Here is an 18,213-nt window from a genome sequence, read left to right on the forward strand (position 1 = left end):
GCGGGTTGAGGCCAGGGCCACAGAGGCCAAGCCCCAGTGACTGATTTCTTGGATGGTTGGAGCTGAGCTTTAATAGCAGCCTTGACAATGACAGTGATGGAACTCACTACCACGGAGCCTGCGCCTGAGTCAGGCAATAGATGGGGGATGAGAAGCAAGTTGTACATGGTGCATGCATACATTCTGTGTGTGTGTGTGTATGTATATGTTGTGAGTATGAGCTGTGTGTGTATGTGTGGTTGTATGTACATTCATAAAATAGCTGTGATTTTATATAATTGTATGTACATTAGTTTGAGCCAAATGAAATTGCCGATAGAGCAATTTCATATGGTTGAGCAAAATGTATACACATATGGATGACCATAAATCATGTGAATAGGTGAAGCATATATGGATATTGCATGAGTTGATGCTGCCTGTGGCACAGTCTCAGTATGTGTGTTTATGACATCATTGCAAGTGGGCATGAGCTGTCTAAGGTGGCAGCTCATGTATATGCACATGGTGCATGTATGTACACATGTTGCATGTGTGTGGTGAGGAGAGGCTGATGAATGTGTCAAGACTGTCTGCCATATTTGGATAGTGACACATACCCTCTAATAACAGAGTGAGTAGACATGTGTCTTCCAATAATTGAGTAAGGGGACACGTGCTCTCTGGTAACTGAGTGGCCTTCATTTTAGCCCAGGGATAAGGTGTATCTCGCAGAATACAATGGACACCCCCAATGCCCCATCTTGTGAACATAGGAGACAAGCTGCTCCTTGGCTTCTCCAGGCACTGTCTTTGATCAGACCTTGTACAATACACATTGCCCCATCTCACATAGCCTTTATGCCTACCATTGCAGGGAGAGTACATCACTCTGTTAGAAAAATCCCCAAGCAGTCAATATTACTTGCTTCTGGAAAATGAGAAAGAAACAGGCTGGCAGAAGTTAAGTAACCTTGGAATAGCATAAATAGGCATAGACATGATAAATAGGGCATAATTTGCAGAATCAAATCCTGGATCTAGCCCTTACTAGCTGTGTGACTTTGGTAAACAATACTTAAATTGATTTCCCACTGTAAGTTTTACCTAGCACAATGCCTTAGACATCATAGTGCTCTTTGCCACAGAATCTGGGGTTTGAAATAAGTGTTTCCTCTTATGCAAAAAATAGTTATAAATGTCTACTATGGGAGTTATTTTTGCTATTCACCAATATTTCTGGGTTTTGGTCTCTTAGACACGTGATAGGATTGAATTTCCCTTTCTCTTTTAGTCCAGGTGTGCCACATGGCTTGTTTTGGCCAATTAGATGAGAACACAGTGACATGGTGGACCGTTTTTAGGTGGAAGTTTTAAGAGCTAGTGCATTAGGTGCCATGTTTTCTTTCCCCTGCTTTGGCTAAGGGAAATCCTGCAGGTGAAGTCTTCTTCAGCCTGGGTCTTTGAGGGAGGATAAGATGCAGCAGGGCCCCAGCAGACCTATGACAGATGTGCTGTGTAGTAAGACATGAAGCTGTTGTTTCAACCCCGAAATTTTGGGGTTACTTTTGCAGCATGACCTGTCTTATTTTGCGGGACACCAGTTTTGCCTTTTGGTCCACCTGTATGGTAAATACTCATCCTCATTTCACAAATGGCAAAACTGGCCTGAGACATGTTAGGTTTATCTTCAGTCAGTCAACAGGATCAACCTTTTGGTTTGAAAAAAAGTGACATTTGGGACCTTTGCTCCATGAGTACTTTGAGTGTGCCAGAATGGTGACCCAATCTCAGAGACATTTCTGCAGGGCATTGGGGTGTTGGCCAAGGGAGGGCAAATAGACTCTCATAAGTGGAGAAGAATCTGCATAATATGTTATGACCTGATTCAGATAACAAAGGAAGCTCCTAAGTAGGTTAGGGTGATAATGGAGACTTAACTTGCTCCTGCTGGGAAATTCACCCAGCAAGATGCAAAACCCAGAATAGATCACTTTTCATTTCTCAGAGTTACACAGGTTATAGATGATCATTGTATAAAATTTAGATAATTCAGATAAATGAAAGATAAAAAAATTAAAATCATCTAGGCTTGGCATGGTGGCTCACGCCTGTAATCCCAGCACTTTGGGAGACCAAGGTGAACAAATTGCTTGAGCTGAGGAGTTTGAGACCAGCCCGGGCAACATGACAAAACCCAGTCTCTACAGAAAAAGGAAAAATCATCTGGGTGTGGTGGTGCATGCCTGTAGTCCCAGCTGCTCAGAGCCTGAGGCAGGAGGATCACCAGAACCTGGGGACGTCGAGGCTGCAGTGAGCCGTGATCATGGGGCCACTGCACTCTAACCTGGGTAACAGAGTAAGACCTGTCTCAAAAAAATTAAAATTATCTGATATTCTGCTACTTAGAGATAACTGCCATTCATATTCAACCTTCTAAACATTCTCCATGTATACTTTAAAATTGGTGATTACAGTAATTGCTTTATCTTTTATCTCATTTAACACATCATAAATATCCTTCTATTTTAAGTAAATAGGGGGACATATCATTATTTTAAATAGCTGCATAGTATTCCATCATATGAAGCATCAATTTATTAGTATTTCTTAATGAGTCCAATACTTTTGGACCTTTAGGCTGTTTGCAAGCTCTTGCTGTTATAAACAATACTGTGATAAAACTCCTTGGAAGAAACATCTTCTGGCACTTGCCTAATTATTTCCTTAGAATAATTCTTTGAAGTAGGATTGCTCGTCAGAAGAAATGTACTTTCCAAGGGCTTTTGTTACATATTGCCAAATTGCTGTCCAGAAACACTGCATTAATTTTCAGTCCTAGCAGTAATGCATAGGAATGTCCTTTTCTTGATTTCCACATCAGTACAGGGTATTGTCAGTCTCTTAAACCTTTGCGAATTCTAACAGTGAAAAATTGCACTTCGTTGTTTCAATTTACATTTCTTTGATTCCTAGTGAGTTTAGACTGTTTTTTTTAAAGGTGCATTGTTAGAATACCTTCTTGGTGATCCTATTGGAATCCCAAGAATACAGCGGAGACAATTTGTTCTTTAATTCATTCATTCATTTAACATGTTTATTTGCACCTACTATGTGCTAGGCACAGTTTTAGAAGCTGAAGTTACAACAGGGAATAAGGCAGACCCAGTCCCTGTTTCAGAGCCTATAGATAGCAGTGTGTGTGTTTGGGGGGACTAGGATCTTAACCCCAGGGACATCAGGCTCCTGAAGTACTAGCGGAGTAATTATACAAAGTAGCTACTCAGTTCCGGTCAGCATGGGCTCAGCTGTACTACAGCCTTAGGCAAAAAGAAAAAAATCCATAATATGAATCCTGTCTTTATTCAAATTTTGATATTTTGTTCATTATGGATTTTTGCACTAATTATGATTTTAAAATGTTGCCATATAATATGTATTCTGATTGCTGAGTTTTCTTGGTGCACTTTTAAATTCTGTACCTGAGAAAAGTGCCTCACTCATCTTGCTCTAACCTCGGCCCTCCTAATCTATTTCTGATTTCTAAAATTTCTGTGCACACACAGGTGAGACCCTGCAACCTGAACTCAGGGCTTTCCAGACTCATAAATAAGTGCCGTTCTGACTACACATCCAGAAAGATTTCAAGTCAGTCCAATAACTATTACTTTGAGGAACTGCTGTGTTCCAGGGCCTGTGTCAGGCCCTGGGATATAAAGACAAGCACTCAGTCACCATTTTGAAGGTGAGATTTAGAGGCCCAAGTAAACAATATACCCTGTAATGGTCCATCAGCCATCTCTGTCCTTAGAAGCACGTGTGAGTAGTTATGCCATCTTGTTCCCGTCCTGGTCTCAATCTTTGGTGGAATGATTACCACGTTCTCAAAGGTCTTGGAAAACTAAATGTTAATAATGTTAACCTAAACATAAAATAACTGAAAGCTATTTAAGTTTCCCCTGTGTGCCAAGCATGACACTAGGCACTTGTAGCAGTTAAGTAAAAGAGAGAATTTAATTATGGAGTTGATTACACAGGTGATGGAAAAGTTGAGAAGCTTAGTAGGAGAGGGTGAGGCCATCCAGACCTTATTCAAAAGTGGGAAGCCACTACCATCTCCAGGGCTAGAGAGGCAAAGGGAAACGATGTGGTTATCAGGGCTTTGGGGCAGAAGTTGAAATATCGAGTGTCCTGTTCCACAGGAGCTGAAAACATCGAGGAGGTTCTGCTCTTGCTAGAGATGTTGTCTGGGGAGGGAGGAAGAAGATGATGGAAAAATACCCAGAATTTTCCTTCCTCTTGCCTTCCAATCTCCCAATAGGACTTCCCATTGGCCCTCTCCTGCTGGAAGCCAGCTGACCTTGAAGCCAAGTCAGAGGTTGGCTCTCTTTGATAGAGAGGAGAGTTAGGGAAGAGGGAGGAACAGATCTGATTGCAAAGAAGTCACAGAATAGCATCCTCCTGAACATAAACCAGCTTTAAAAATTCTCATTACCACCCTGAAGTTAAGTACTCTTGATTCCATTATAAAAACATGACACCAGAAACCAAGAGGAGCTAAGAGATAGCTACAGGGACACACAGTAATTGGGGAATTGGATTTGAGGTTAGGCTTGCTTGGGGCCAAGGTCCTATTTTTCCCACACCACAGGCTTCCTCTCTACCCTGAATCATCCCACCATCATCCGGGCATCTCCAGTACTCCTGAGGGTCACCCCTCCCGTGCCCTTGCTTTACAGTTGCTTGGCTGCCCCATCTCCAATGACTGGCACTTACTCTCCATCAGCCACCATGTTGCACAACTCCTTTGAATTTTATGTGAGTGGTATTCCTGGAGTTATCCAATGGGATGGCCCTGTTGACAACTACCTAAGCCCATGACCATGGTTTGGATCTAGTCATTATATTTGAACGCTTGGCCTCTGAAATCTTAAGTTCTAAGAGGTCCTTCCCTGCTGTCCTTCTTCCTCCTTTCTCTCACTTTTGTTGACTTGCCTTTTTGACCTTTCTCTAACCCCATTGGTATTTATTTCCCTACTCTGAGTCTACCAGCCCTTCCTGGATCGAATCCCCAATATGCCCAATCTAGGCTTCATTGTTGTATACCACTCCTGTGACCTTTGTCTGATACACTCTTGGCAGTCCTACGTAACCTTTACCATTCTTTGCTGGAGAAAACCACACAACTATGGAGATTGAGCTCATTACACACTTATGATTTCCATGCCTGCTTAGTGCCCTTGGATGGTCCCCTTTGCTCAGCTGTAGTTTAAGAACTTATTTTCCCCTATAGTACTTACTTCTAACCTCATGATCTCCCTGTGGGCCCCAGGTTGCCTTTTTCCGATAAAGGTCCCAATGCCTACATTCATCTGAGCCAGCTGCGCTGCCAGTGGAAATGTGGGGGTGAGAGGACAGGGCAAAGCACAAAGATTCAGCGTGTCTTCACAGAGGTGGTAATGGTGGTGCAGATGTAACACCAGAGGTACAGGCAGGAAGACTAAGACCAGATGTTGGCCATTTTCTTCTAGTGCATGCAAAATGCTTTATTTTCTTGAGGTTTCCAATTTCCCAAGATTCCTAAGCTTGATGGCTTCATAAGGGTTAACTCACTCTCTATCCTATGGCTCTGCCATTAATTACTCCAGTGGCTGCAGACACTGCACGGAGCTGGATCCTGGTTGTTCCAGCTTCAGAGTGGGTTTATTGCCAACCATGCATTATGAAGGACTAATTGTGAGCCCCTTGCACCTGCTGGTTCCCCCTGTGGCTGGGACTCAGGAAGTTGGGGGAGAGTTATTAATGAGCTTGTTGCTCATTATAATAAAACAATGGGGAAGTTGGCAAAGGAGCTGGTGGTCCAGGTGTGGTGTCAGAGAAGGCTGGTTGGCATTTCTGGAAACATGACTTTACAGTCTTATCATCTGCCTCCTTCCCTGGCTCATGCTGTGACACCAAGTGATAAAAGAGCTATCATCCTGAGGGACACTCAGAGTCCTTATGAACTCATGATCAGCGGAAGCCACCTGGATGGAGGAATTGCTGAGCCAGCACTCTGTCCTGGCTGAGATGGGCTGGGGCATGGGGAATGCTGGGATTTCAGCCCCAGAGCAGAGGGGACAGACCTGGCTGTGCCCTGGGTTATCTAGGCTTAATAGATACAGCTGAGAGGAGTGGAAGCCAGTGGAAGGCCACCAGAATGACAACCTCTTGCACGTTGAAGAGCTCTGGATAGGTAATGGTTTGGGGCACAGATACAGGGCTGGGACTAGGGTAAGGCAAGCCAGGGTGCATAATTTAAGGAGGCCTTCACTTTCAGGCTTGTGCAAGTTCAGAAGCAGCATTAAGAGTGAGTGCCTCCTTAATGTTTGTGCCCTGAGTGCACCGTAGTCTGGGCCCTGCACAGGTGGGTGGCTATACTAGAAGGGCCAGGTGGTAGCTCCTCCTTGACATCCTCCCTTGGAGCTTGAGGCAGATCAGTGGACATCTCTTCCTGGTCGTTGGTTCTCCAGGGACTGGTCTGGAAGCCCTAGGTCACTCAGGAAAGGACTATGATGACAACTAACATCAACTGGGCAGTGCCATTATTAATTCTCCTTCTCATTTAATTGTCAAGACATACATGGAAGGGGGGTAAGAAGAATCTTCTCCCATGGTGGTGAATAGGGCAGGCTCTTGGATTACAGTTTCTGCCTTCAAGCCCCAACTTTGCCACTTACCAGCCCAGTGATCTTAGGCAAGATGCTTAATACCTTGACATCTTGGTTTCTTGGAGTGCAAGTGGCTTCTTCTGTTCCTTGAATATATCAATTTGTTTCCACCTGGAAAGTTCTTCTCCTAGATATTTGCATGATACTTTTTTCATACTATTCAAGTCTCAGGTCAAATGCCACTTCCTTGGAGAGGCCTTCCCAGGCAACCTCATCTAAAGGAGTTCCTTACCACCATGTCTAAATATTGTTACATTGAATTATTGACTTCATAGCCATTATCACTATCTGCGGTTATCTTTGTTTCCCTGATATCTGTCTTCACCATTTGAAAGTAATTTCCATGAGGGTGGAGATTTTCCTATTTATTGCTGTATCTATAGTGCTGGAACTGTATCCGGAATAGGTAGTTGCTGATAGAAAATGTAAATAAATGAATTATTTAGAAATGGCACTTAACTCGCTGTGTTCTTGGGAGGACTAAGGAGGCAATCCATGAAGAGTTTGGCACATACTAAGTCCTCGCCTCTGAGATTCAAGGAGTGTAAGTGACTTGTCTACATTCACCAGCCAGCAAGTGGCAGCCCCATGACCCAAGACCCAAAGTTTGTGCTGTAACCTTCTATCCATCACAGGTTCCCAGGTGCTTTCTGATGAGTCAGAAAAAGAAGCTGGGCTGAAAACTACAGCTTCTCTGGAAAAGAGGGAATCCTGGGGAGAGGAGAGAAGAAATCTATGTGGGTAGAACTATCCTACAACTCTATCGTGAGAATGATCAGGTTGTCATAAACAGGAAAGATATTAAACAGATTTTACAGCTGGACTGTGACAGGCTAATAATGGCTTTAGGAGATAGTCCATGTCCTAATCCCTAGAACCTGTGAGTGTTACCTTTTTAGACAAAGGGTCTTTGCAGTTTTGATTAAGTTAAGGATGTTGAGATGAGGAGGTAATCCTGGATTATCTGGGTGGGACCTAAGTCCAAACCCAAATGTCCTTTTAAGAGAGAGGCAGAGGGAGATTTGATATAGGCAGAAGAGAAGGGGTCATATAAAAATGGAGACAGAGATTAGAGTGATGTGGCCACAAAGTCAGGTGGTGATATGTGCTATCTTGTTAGCATGATCAGGCAAGGATTCCCCAAGGAGGCAACACTTGATCATACACTTGAGGAAGTGAGAGAATATACCATGTGAATATCTGTGGGAAAAGACTTTCCAAGCAAAGGAAACCTCATGGTCAAAGGCCTTGAAGCAGCAGTGTGCCTGGTGGGTTTTAGGGAAGGTGGCTGGAGTGTAGCAGTCAAAGAAAAAAGGGATAGAAAGTGCAGCCAGAGGTATGGCCTGAGGCCAGGGCATGTCTGGCCTTGCAGGCAACAGCAAAGACTGATTTTATTCTAAGTGTGATAAGAAGCCATTGGGGAGATTTGAAAGCAGAGAGTGGAATGCTCTATTTTATGTTTTACGAAGATTATTCTATTTGCTGTGTAAAGAATAGAACAGAAGGGGGCAAGAGAAGATGCAGGAAACCCAATTAGGAAACTATTTCAGTCTGTTCCTGCTGCTGTAACAAAATACCACAGACTGGGTAATTTATAAACAACAGAGATTTATTTCTCACAGTTCTGGCGGCTAGGAAGTCCAAGATCAAGGCACCAGCAGATTTAGTGTCTGGTGAAGACTCACTTTCTGCTTCATAGATGATGTTTCTTACTGCATTCCCACATGGCGAAAGGGGAAAAGGGGCCAGGCAGTTCTCTGAAGCCCCTTTTACAAGGGCATTAATCCCATTCATGAGGGTGGAGTCCTCATCACTTCCCAAAAAGGTCCACCTCTAATACCCGTCACCTTGGGGTGTGAATTTCAGCATATGAATTTTGGAGGGACACATTCATTCAAACCACAGCAGAGAACGCTGCAGGCAGAGGTTGATGATGGCAGCTTGGTCTAGGTGTTGGGAAGAAGGCGGTAAGATGGGGTCAGTGACGTGATACATTTTGAAGGAAGAGGCTTGGGGTTTGCTGATGTATTGGATGTGGGGAATGAGGAAGAGAGGAATCCAGGATGATTCCAAGGCATTTGCCTGAGTAACTGAATGAATGATGTTGCTTCTACTGAGAGGAGAAATACTGGCAGGAGGGCAGATTTAAGGGAGAGAATCAGTTTTGGTTGTAGAAGGGGAGAATGGTAAAGAAAGAGCAATTAGCAGGGAAGCATATATTGAGCACTATGTTAAAATTCATAGTGCTGCACTTCACTCCGCCTTTCTCTTGGGTGGTGGAGGCCATTTGAACTTCCAGGGCTTGATTGGCAACTCCCCAAACCAGGCGAGTAGTGGTGGAAATAAATCCAGAAATAAACCCAAAATGTATTAAAGACTTAAATATAAGACCTGAAGCTGTAAAACTAGAAGAAAACAGAAAACTTCCTTGGCAATGATTTTTTTTGGATATGACACCAAAAGCACAGGCAACAAAAGCAAAAATAAATAAATGGGACTAAATTAAATGGAAAAATTTCTGCACAGCAAAGGGAAAAATTCAACAAAATAAAAAGGCAACCTATGGAATGGGAGAAAATTTGCAAACTAAATATCTGATAAGGGATTACCATCCGAAATATATAAGGATGTCCTGCAATGCAATAGCAAAATACCAAATAACCTGATTAAAATATGAGCAGAAGATCTAATAGACACTTCTGCAGAAAAGACATACAAATGGCCCACAGTTATATAAAAGATGATCAACATCACAAATCATTGGGAAAATGCAAGTTGAACACACAATGAGACATCACTTTACACCTGCTAGGATGGCCATTATTAAAAAATGTTAATGAAGATGTGAAGAAAAGGGAATGCTGGTACACTGTAAATGAGAATGTAAATTGGTATAGTCATTATGGAAAACAGTACAGAGGTTCCTTAAAAACTTAGAACTACCATATGATCCAGCAGTCCCACTTCTGGATATCAAAATTAGGAAGGAACAGAAATTAGGATCTTGAAGAGATACTTGCACTTCTATGTTCATTGCAGCATTGTTCACGATAGTGAAGATGTAAAAACAACCTAAAAGTTCACTGATGAATAAATTAATAAAGTATGGTGTATACATACAATGGAATGTTATTTAGACTTAAGCTATGTTGTCATTTGTGACAGCATAAGTGGACCTGGAGGACATCATGCTAAGTGAAATAAGCCAGACACAGAAAGACAAATATTGTATGACCTCATTGTATGTGGAACATACTATAGTCAAACTCACAAAAGCAGAAAGTAGGGTGGTGGCTTCCAGGGGTGAGGGGAGCGGGGAAGAGGAAATGGGGAGGTAAGTGATGGTCAAAGGGTACATGTTTCAGTTATGCAAAATAAATAAATTCTGGAGATCACTATACAGTATATAGTGCCTAAAGCTGACAAAACTCTACTGTATACTTACAAACTTTAAACTTTGCTGAGAGGGTAGATCTTCTGTTAAGTGTTCTTACAGACACACAGACACACACACACACACACACACACGCACACACTAATCAAGGAGGTGGAAGGAAACTTTAGGAGGTAATGCATATGTTTATGGCCTTGATGGATATGTTTATGATGATGGTTTCATGGGTGTATATTTATTATATCATCAAACTCCTGGAGTTGTATATGTTAAAAATGTATAGCTTCTTGCATGTCAATCATACCTCAATAAAACGGTTTAAAATATAATTACTTTCTTAAAAATGCCTTGTACAGTCTGGACCAGGTTAAAACTTTATTCTCACATCCAATTCATTGCCCATCTCCTTTTCTCTCCTGGTTGACAGCCAGGCTTTTCCTGGGAAACAGTGATGGGGAGGCCCCGTGACTGCCCTTGCCCCTCTTGCCATCTCTCCCCATGTCTTTTCTCCCTCTTGAATTGCTTGACTAGGCAGATGTCTAATGAGGGAAGGAGATGTCAGTTACCCTGCATCTTCCTGTTATCCCAAGCTCTACAAGTGATTTCTTTGAAGTTTCCATCCCACACTTGCTTAGAGAGGTGGGAATAACTCCTTTCTCCCTCAAGGCGAAGAAGGAAAAAGACGTGATTTTCTCCCCTCCCACTGCGATTCACAGTGTTTCTTCTTTCACTTTGTCTCCTCTCTCTTGGTCTTCTGCTTATATGGTCCTGGTAGTGGTGGGTTCAGGGAGACCTGGATGAGGGTGGCAGAGCTGACTGGACAGTGTGTTAGTCCAGGACCTCCTAGAAGCTGACATAGAAATAGGAATAGATGTGCAGGAGGAAATGCTTTTTGTGATGGTTACTTTTATGTGTCAACGTGACTAGGCCATGGGGAACGTGGATATTTGGTTAAACATTATTCTGGGTATGTCTGTGAAGGTGTTTGTGGATGAGATTAACATTTAAATCAGTAAGCTGAGTAAAGCAGATTGCACTCTCTAATGTGTATGGGTCTTATTCAACCAGTTTAAGGCCTGAATGGAACAAAAAGGCTACCCCCTCCCCGAGTAAGAATAACTCCTGCCTGACTGCCTTCAAACTGAGACTTTGGTTTTTCTTTCTGCCTTCAGACTGAAGCTGAAACATTGGCTCTTCTGGGTCTCTGGCTTGCTGACTCACCCTGTAGATCTTGGGACTTGTCAGCCTCCATAATTGTGAGTCAATTTCTTATAATAAATAAATATAAAACTATATAATATATTTATATAAAATATTTATATGAAATCATTAGCATGTCTAAATTTTAAATAATCCTCAGACAAACCACAAATACTTCAAAATCGAAATGAGAAAGGGGATATAACCACAGATACAAAAGAAATTAAAAGACAATAACAAGATAAGAAAATTTTTTTTTCATTCTTTTTTTTTATTTATTATACTCTAAGTTTTAGGGTACATGTGCACAACAGGCAGGTTTGTTACATATATATACATGTGCCATGTAGGTGTGCTGCACCCATTAACTCATCATTTAACATTAGGTATGTCTCCTAATGCTATCCCTCCCCCCTCCCCCCACCCCACAACAGGCCCTGGTGTGTGATGTTCCCCTTCCTGTGTCCATGTGTTCTCATTGTTCAATTCCCACCTATGAGTGAGAACATGCGGTGTTTGGTTTTTTGTCCTTGCGATAGTTTGCTGAGAATGATGGTTTCCAGCTTCATCCATGTCCCTACAAAGGACATGAACTCATCCTTTTTTATGGCTGCATAGTATTCCGTGGTGTATATGTGCCACATTTTCTTAATCCAGTCTATCATTGTTGGACATTTGGGTTGGTTCCAAGTCTTTGCTATTGTGAATAATGCCGCAATAAACATACGTGTGCATGTGTCTTTATAGCAGCATGATTTATAGTCCTTTGGGTATATACCCAGTAATGGGATGGCTGGGTCAAATGGTATTTCCAGTTCTAGATCCCTGAGGAATCACCACACTGACTTCCACAATGGTTGAACTAGTTTACAGTCCCACCAACAGTGTAAAAGTGTTCCTATTTCTCCACATCCTCTCCAGGACCTGCTGTTTCCTGACTTTTTAATGATCGCCATTCTAACTGGTGTGAGATAGTATCTCATTGTGGCTTTGATTTGCATTTCTCCGATGGCCAGTGATGATGAGCGTTTTTTCATGTGTCTTTTGGCTGCATAAATGTCTTCTTTTGAGAAGTGTCTGTTCATATCCTTCACCCACTTTTTGATGGGGTTGTTTGTTTTTTTCTTGTAAATTTGTTTGAGTTCATTGTAGATTCTGGATATTAGCCCTTTGTCAGATGAGTAGGTTGCAAAAATTTTCTCCCATTCTGTAGGTTGCCTGTTCACTCTGATGGTAGTTTCTTTTGCTGTGCAGAAGCTCTTTAGTTGAATTAGATCCCATTTGTCAATTTTGGCTTTTGTTGCCATTGCTTTTGGTGTTTTAGACATGAAGTCCTTGCCCATGCCTATGTCCTGAATGGTATTGCCTAGGTTTTCTTCTAGGGTTTTTATGGTTTTAGGTCTAACATTTAAGTCTTTAATCCATCTTGAATTAATTTTTGTATAAGGTGTAAGGAAGGGATCCAGTTTCAGCTTTCTATATATGGCTAGCCAGTTTTCCCAGCACCATTTATTAAATAGGGAATCGTTTCCCCATTTCTTGTTTTTGTCAGGTTTGTCAAAGATCAGATAGTTGTAGATATGTGGCATTATTTCTGAGGGCTCTGTTCTGTTCCATTGGTCTATATCTCTGTTTTGGTACCAGTACCACACTGTTTTGGTTACTATAGCCTTGTAGTATAGTTTGAAGTCAGGTAGCGTGACGCCTCCAGCTTTGTTCTTTTGGCTTAGGATTGACTTGGTGATGCAGGCTCTTTTTTGGCTCCATATGAACTTTAAAGTAGTTTTTCCAATTCTGTGAAGAAAGTCATTGGTAGCTTGATGGGGATGGCATTGAATCTAGAAGATAACATTTCTGAACATCCAGAACTCACATATTTTTAAAAACACTAGATGACTTAAGAAGTGCTTAAAAAACTTGGACAAATAACGTAGAAGAAATTAATGAAGTTGTTAAAGATCTCTTTAAGATCCTGAGTCCTGATGATTTCATAGTGAAGTTTTTTCAAATATTCAAGATATTTCAGATGCCATTCAGATTAGCACAGAAGATAGAAGAAGGAGAATTTTCTTAAGTATTATAATAATTTTAACATACCATTGATGCCAAAATCTAACACAAGAAAATTCCAGACCTGTCTTATTTATAAAGATATAAAATTCCTGAATAAAACATTGTTTCATAGAATTTAGCAGTGTCTTTAAATTAATATATTCTAAGTGGGGTTCTACTAAGGAATAACAGGATTATTCAATGTTAAGAAACCCATAATTATAACTTGTCATATTGCCAGGCCAGAAAATTTAATATCTGAATTAATTCTGAAAAAATACAGATATAATTTCACATTCATTTTTATTAAAATTTGTACGTGAGAGGTGTTTTTTTCCCCTCCTGACATCAACTAATTGTGACACCAACTAGGTATCCTACAATTCAACTTGATTCTAACACTAACTACCTGGCATTAGCTACCTGGAATTAGCACCTAAACTGCAGGTTTAGGCACTCAGTCTCACAAGACTGTCCTCACTTCAAATGCCAGTCACAAATGTCAGGACGCCAGTTTACCCACACTTCTGTCCAACTTGGCTACAGAGTCAAGGGTTGCCACACCCCATTCCCTTTAGGCTTGTTAATTTGCTAGAATAGCTTGCAAAACTAAGGGAATCACTTAACTTTTGTTTACCAGTTTATTTTGGAGAATAAAAATGAACCGCCAGATGAAGAGGTACATAGGGTGAGGTCTGGAAGGGTCCTGAGTACAGGAGCTTCTGTCCCCATGGAGCTAGGATGTGCCACCCTTGCAGCATATGGATGTGTTCACCAACTTGGAAGCTTTCCGTATCCCCTCATTTAGGATTTTTTTTTTTTATGGCAGCTTCATCATGTAGGCATGATTGATTATTAACTCAATCCCCAGCCCCTCTTTCCTGGGGTGTGGGGCTTAAAGTTCTAGGCTTCTAACCAAGGCTTGGTCTTTCTGGAGACCTGTCCCCAGTCTGAAGCTATCTAGAGGCTAGTCAAGAATTGTCTTACTAGACAAAAGACAGTCCTATTATTATTATCACTCAGGAAATTCCAAGAGTATTAGGAGCTCCAGGCAAGGAAATGAGAAGAAGGCCCAGATGCTTTTTAATAATGCCTTGGTAATTAATAAATAAAAAATTAGGTAATCCTCATTACAAGAATGCTTTATGGTGAAGCAATAAAAACAATCTTGTTAAATTTAGGAAAGAGGAAATGATACTTTCCCTCAACTCTCTTATAGAACATTGTTCTAGAGATGCTTACCAATGCTATTACAGAAGAAAATAAAAATGAGGTAGACATCTAAAAATGAGGTAGACATCTGGCAAACAATAAGATAAAATGCTTATCCCTTGCAGAAGAGATTATTAGCTACCTGGAAAACATGAGAGAATCCATAGGAAAATTTTGGAAGTGATAAAATTTAAAGCATTTGGTTGTAAATGCACACACACACACACACACACACACACACACACACACACACAAATTCTCAGTATGTCAACAGTAAGTGATTTTTAAAATTTCTTTACAGCAATAGGTTCATTTTTTTTTCCCCGTGAGGAGGAATCCTGTCTATTGTAAGACGGAAGATTGAAACATGTTTAGAAGAAACAGAGGAGACAAAGAGCATGTCTTGGAGGTGTTGATATCCTTAGTGCCTGTTCTTATTGAGCCTTAACTTCATTCTGTCCTTAGGTTTCATGGGATGCCTCAAAATTCTTATAATAAATCCTCTTTCAGCTTATAGTGGATTTAGATTGGGGTTCTGTTGCTTGCAACTGTAGGGACCCTAACCAATGAAGGCAGATTTGTTAGAAAGTACAAAACACAATGAACTGTTTGCTTCCCTAGTCCACAACAGTTTTAGGATGCATAAAATATAGTGTATTCAGAAATGATGAGGGGTGAGTGCATAGGTAAATGCATATAGACAAAACAGAGCCTGGGGGAAAATTACAATAATCTTATACTATTAGTCTCCCCTTCAGTAGCATCCTTGGGATCTTGGGTCTCATAATTCTATTTCCTTTTAAAAAGTCGTGCACATACTGTCAACAGCCATTAAACTTGCCTGCTATTGCTGTCCCTTGATGGCCTCAGTCAATAGCCCCCTATATCCTTGCCTACATAGTCGAGCCTGTTCTTAAACTGAGGACTATTTAGGAGGTTTACCCTTCTACTACTAGCTCTCTCAGCTAGGAATGATTCTTCCCTTATAGTGCTTACAATGCTCAGGAAGCCAAATTCTTTTAACTCAGAATCAGTCCCTTTCTAATCTGGGACATGGCTGGTCCGGAATGACTAGAAGTTTGGAGTCTCAATCCCAAACCCAAGGGTCCAACCTTCTATCTCAAAGTGTTTTCCAGGAATATAGGACTCTTGGATGATTTGCTCTGGCAGCCCAGAATTCTCAATGTGGATTTGCAGATTAGGTTTTTCTTCACTGTTCTTCCCACAATGATCAGGCAGTATATTTAACAGGAATTACTTTACAACTAAAGAAAAATTAAAACCAAGACAAGGATCCCAAAGCTATATAAGAACAAAAGACCTGCTTCTAACTGGAAGAGAATAGAAAAATTATAAAATCTCACTGTAGCTTATGATAGAGTGTTCCCTACCTATGAGTATATGCCATTTCAATAATTTTTAATCATTTAGACTTTGAGTAGGGAAGTCTGAATGTAAGCATCATTTTGCATTAAGGCCAGCAGGGATGAACCATAGAGAGGAGAAACATTATTGATTGTCATAAGTTCTCAGTAAAAAAATACCCTGACGTCACTCTACTGCCTTTCCTTACATATCTTCCGGGTGCATAATTTTTTGTTTGAAATCTGCAATAGGGACGGAGGCAGAATATTAGTTATGATTTTTAATGATGATGCTTATAATTATACAGCAAAAAATTGAGAGATTGCTATGTGCCAATAACTTTATTATCTAATTGAATAATCAAAGCAACTCTGTTATTACCTTCCCTATTACACGAAGAGACCAAGATTGGGAGCAGGTACTAAATTGTCCCTTGGTCCAACAGGGGAATAAGGTAGCAAATCATGTGAACCTGAATGGTCAGATTCTAGACTCCTGGTTCCATCCTCAGATGGCTGTTTGGTGGCCTTGACTCCCTGGATTCTGGAAGCAAGCCTATGGCTAATATCCATGATATAGTTTGGATGTTTATCCCTGCCCAAATCTCATATTGAAATGCAATCCACAGTGTTGGAGGTGGGGCCTGGTGGGAGGTGTTTGGATCATGGTTGTGAATCCCTTATGAATGGCTTGGGCCATCCCTTTGGTGATAAGTAAGCTCTCATTCTGAGTTCATATGAGATCTGGTTGTTTAAAGGTGTGTGGTACCTCCCTCCAACTCTCTCACTTGCTCCTGCTTTCACCATATGATGTGCCTGCCCCCGCTTTACCTTCCGCCATGATTATAAGCTTCCTCGTCCCTCTTTAGAAGCCAAGCAGATGCCAGCACCATGCTTCTATACAGCCTGCAGACCCATGAGCCAATGGAACCTCTTTTTTTTTTTTTTTTGTAAATTACCCAATCTCAGGTATTTATTTACAGCAATGCAAGAGTAGCCTAATACAATCCATAACTTGAAGTTTCCCACAACTCTAGATATTCTGGGCCTGCAGCTACTTTGGGTTCATGAACAAAGAGCTGTATTTCAGGTGAAGTATTCAAAGGAGAGGCATCTCCTTATATTTCAGCTCAATATTGTGGGGTGTAAGGCCAAGCAGGTATAGACACACTTGACTGCCAGATGGGGTGTTAGTAAGATGCCCTTGCTCAGGACAGATCTACTGATGTGGAAAGTGTCAAAGAAATAAGAATCTTTAACTAGGAATTTGGCCATCATTTTGGTCAAGGAAGATAAATTTTCAGATCATAAAGGGTAAAGTTAACATTGATAAGACAACACTCAAAGGTAGAAGTTTATAGATAGCTCAAAACTAGTTGAAATAATTTTAGCAAGATGAGTGATCTCTGGGTAATTGCAGACCCTTGAATTAATGATGCTAATTTTCAGAAATCCTAGAGGAGAGAGATGCCTGAAGCCTGGAAACTGGCAAAAAAAATTCCATTTTTCCTTAAGGGAAGAAAGGTGAATCAATCCTGGGCAGGAATCTAGTATGATTTATTTAGGGCAAGATTGTAAACATATTGGAGATCACTAGAAACCAATATTGACTCACTTAGAATAAGTTATAGGAGGATAATATCATTTCCTTTTTAGATAGTGTCACTAGGCTCTCAGAGTAGGATAGTGACATATCTGTTAGGAATTGTACTTGGCTTTGAATAACAGAAACCAAAAGATGAGTGGCTTAAACAGTTAAGAAATTCTTCTTTTTTCCTGCAAGGAGAAGTCTAGTAGCAGGTGGTCTCTAGCATTGATTTCAGAGACCCATGACTTTCAGGGCTACAGTGCCTGTGATTGTCTTGAGTTTTCCCTTACGGTTGCAAAATGACTGCTCCACCTGCCACATCACATCAGTATTTCAGGCAGGAAGGGCAAAGAACAAAGGATCTGTGTCATCTGAGCTGGCTTTTTAAAAGTGGTTTTCCTGGGAGGACTACCCAATAACTTCCATCTCATTGACCAGAACTATGTCACATGACCACTGTTATTTGCAAGGGAGGCTGGGAAATATAGTATCTTGACACATTGCCTCTTGACAAAGCCAGGAAGCATAGGTGTTGGGTGCTAAACTAGTAATCTCTGTCCCATGAGGCAGATAACTGATCTGGCTTTCAGCAGAACATAACAAAAAAAACTTTAGATATCCTTAGAGAGAAAACTGAAAATACAAATGGGGTCTTAGAGGATCCCGGAATACTAAAAACTAGTTTACCTATTCAGAGCAGATAAATGAGTTGAT

General features: G+C 41.0%; 1 protein-coding gene across 4 annotated transcripts in view; it reads left to right on the plus strand.

The window, feature by feature from the left end:
* DHX35 (DEAH-box helicase 35) overlaps positions 1–18,213 on the plus strand; it is a 782,267-nt gene that overhangs the window by 213,544 nt on the left and 550,510 nt on the right. For 2 of the 4 annotated variants that reach the window (XR_010132262.1, XR_010132263.1), the window contains exon 23: positions 11,256–11,339. The exons of the other annotated variants lie outside the window; for them this stretch is intronic. The gene's annotated coding sequence lies outside the window, so the exon portion shown is untranslated. The remainder of the gene's footprint in view (positions 1–11,255; positions 11,340–18,213) is intronic. 4 annotated transcript variants of the gene reach the window in all.

The sequence above is a fragment of the Gorilla gorilla genome, chromosome 21 (assembly GCF_029281585.2).
Source record: "Gorilla gorilla gorilla isolate KB3781 chromosome 21, NHGRI_mGorGor1-v2.1_pri, whole genome shotgun sequence".
Taxonomy (NCBI): Eukaryota; Metazoa; Chordata; class Mammalia; order Primates; family Hominidae; genus Gorilla; species Gorilla gorilla.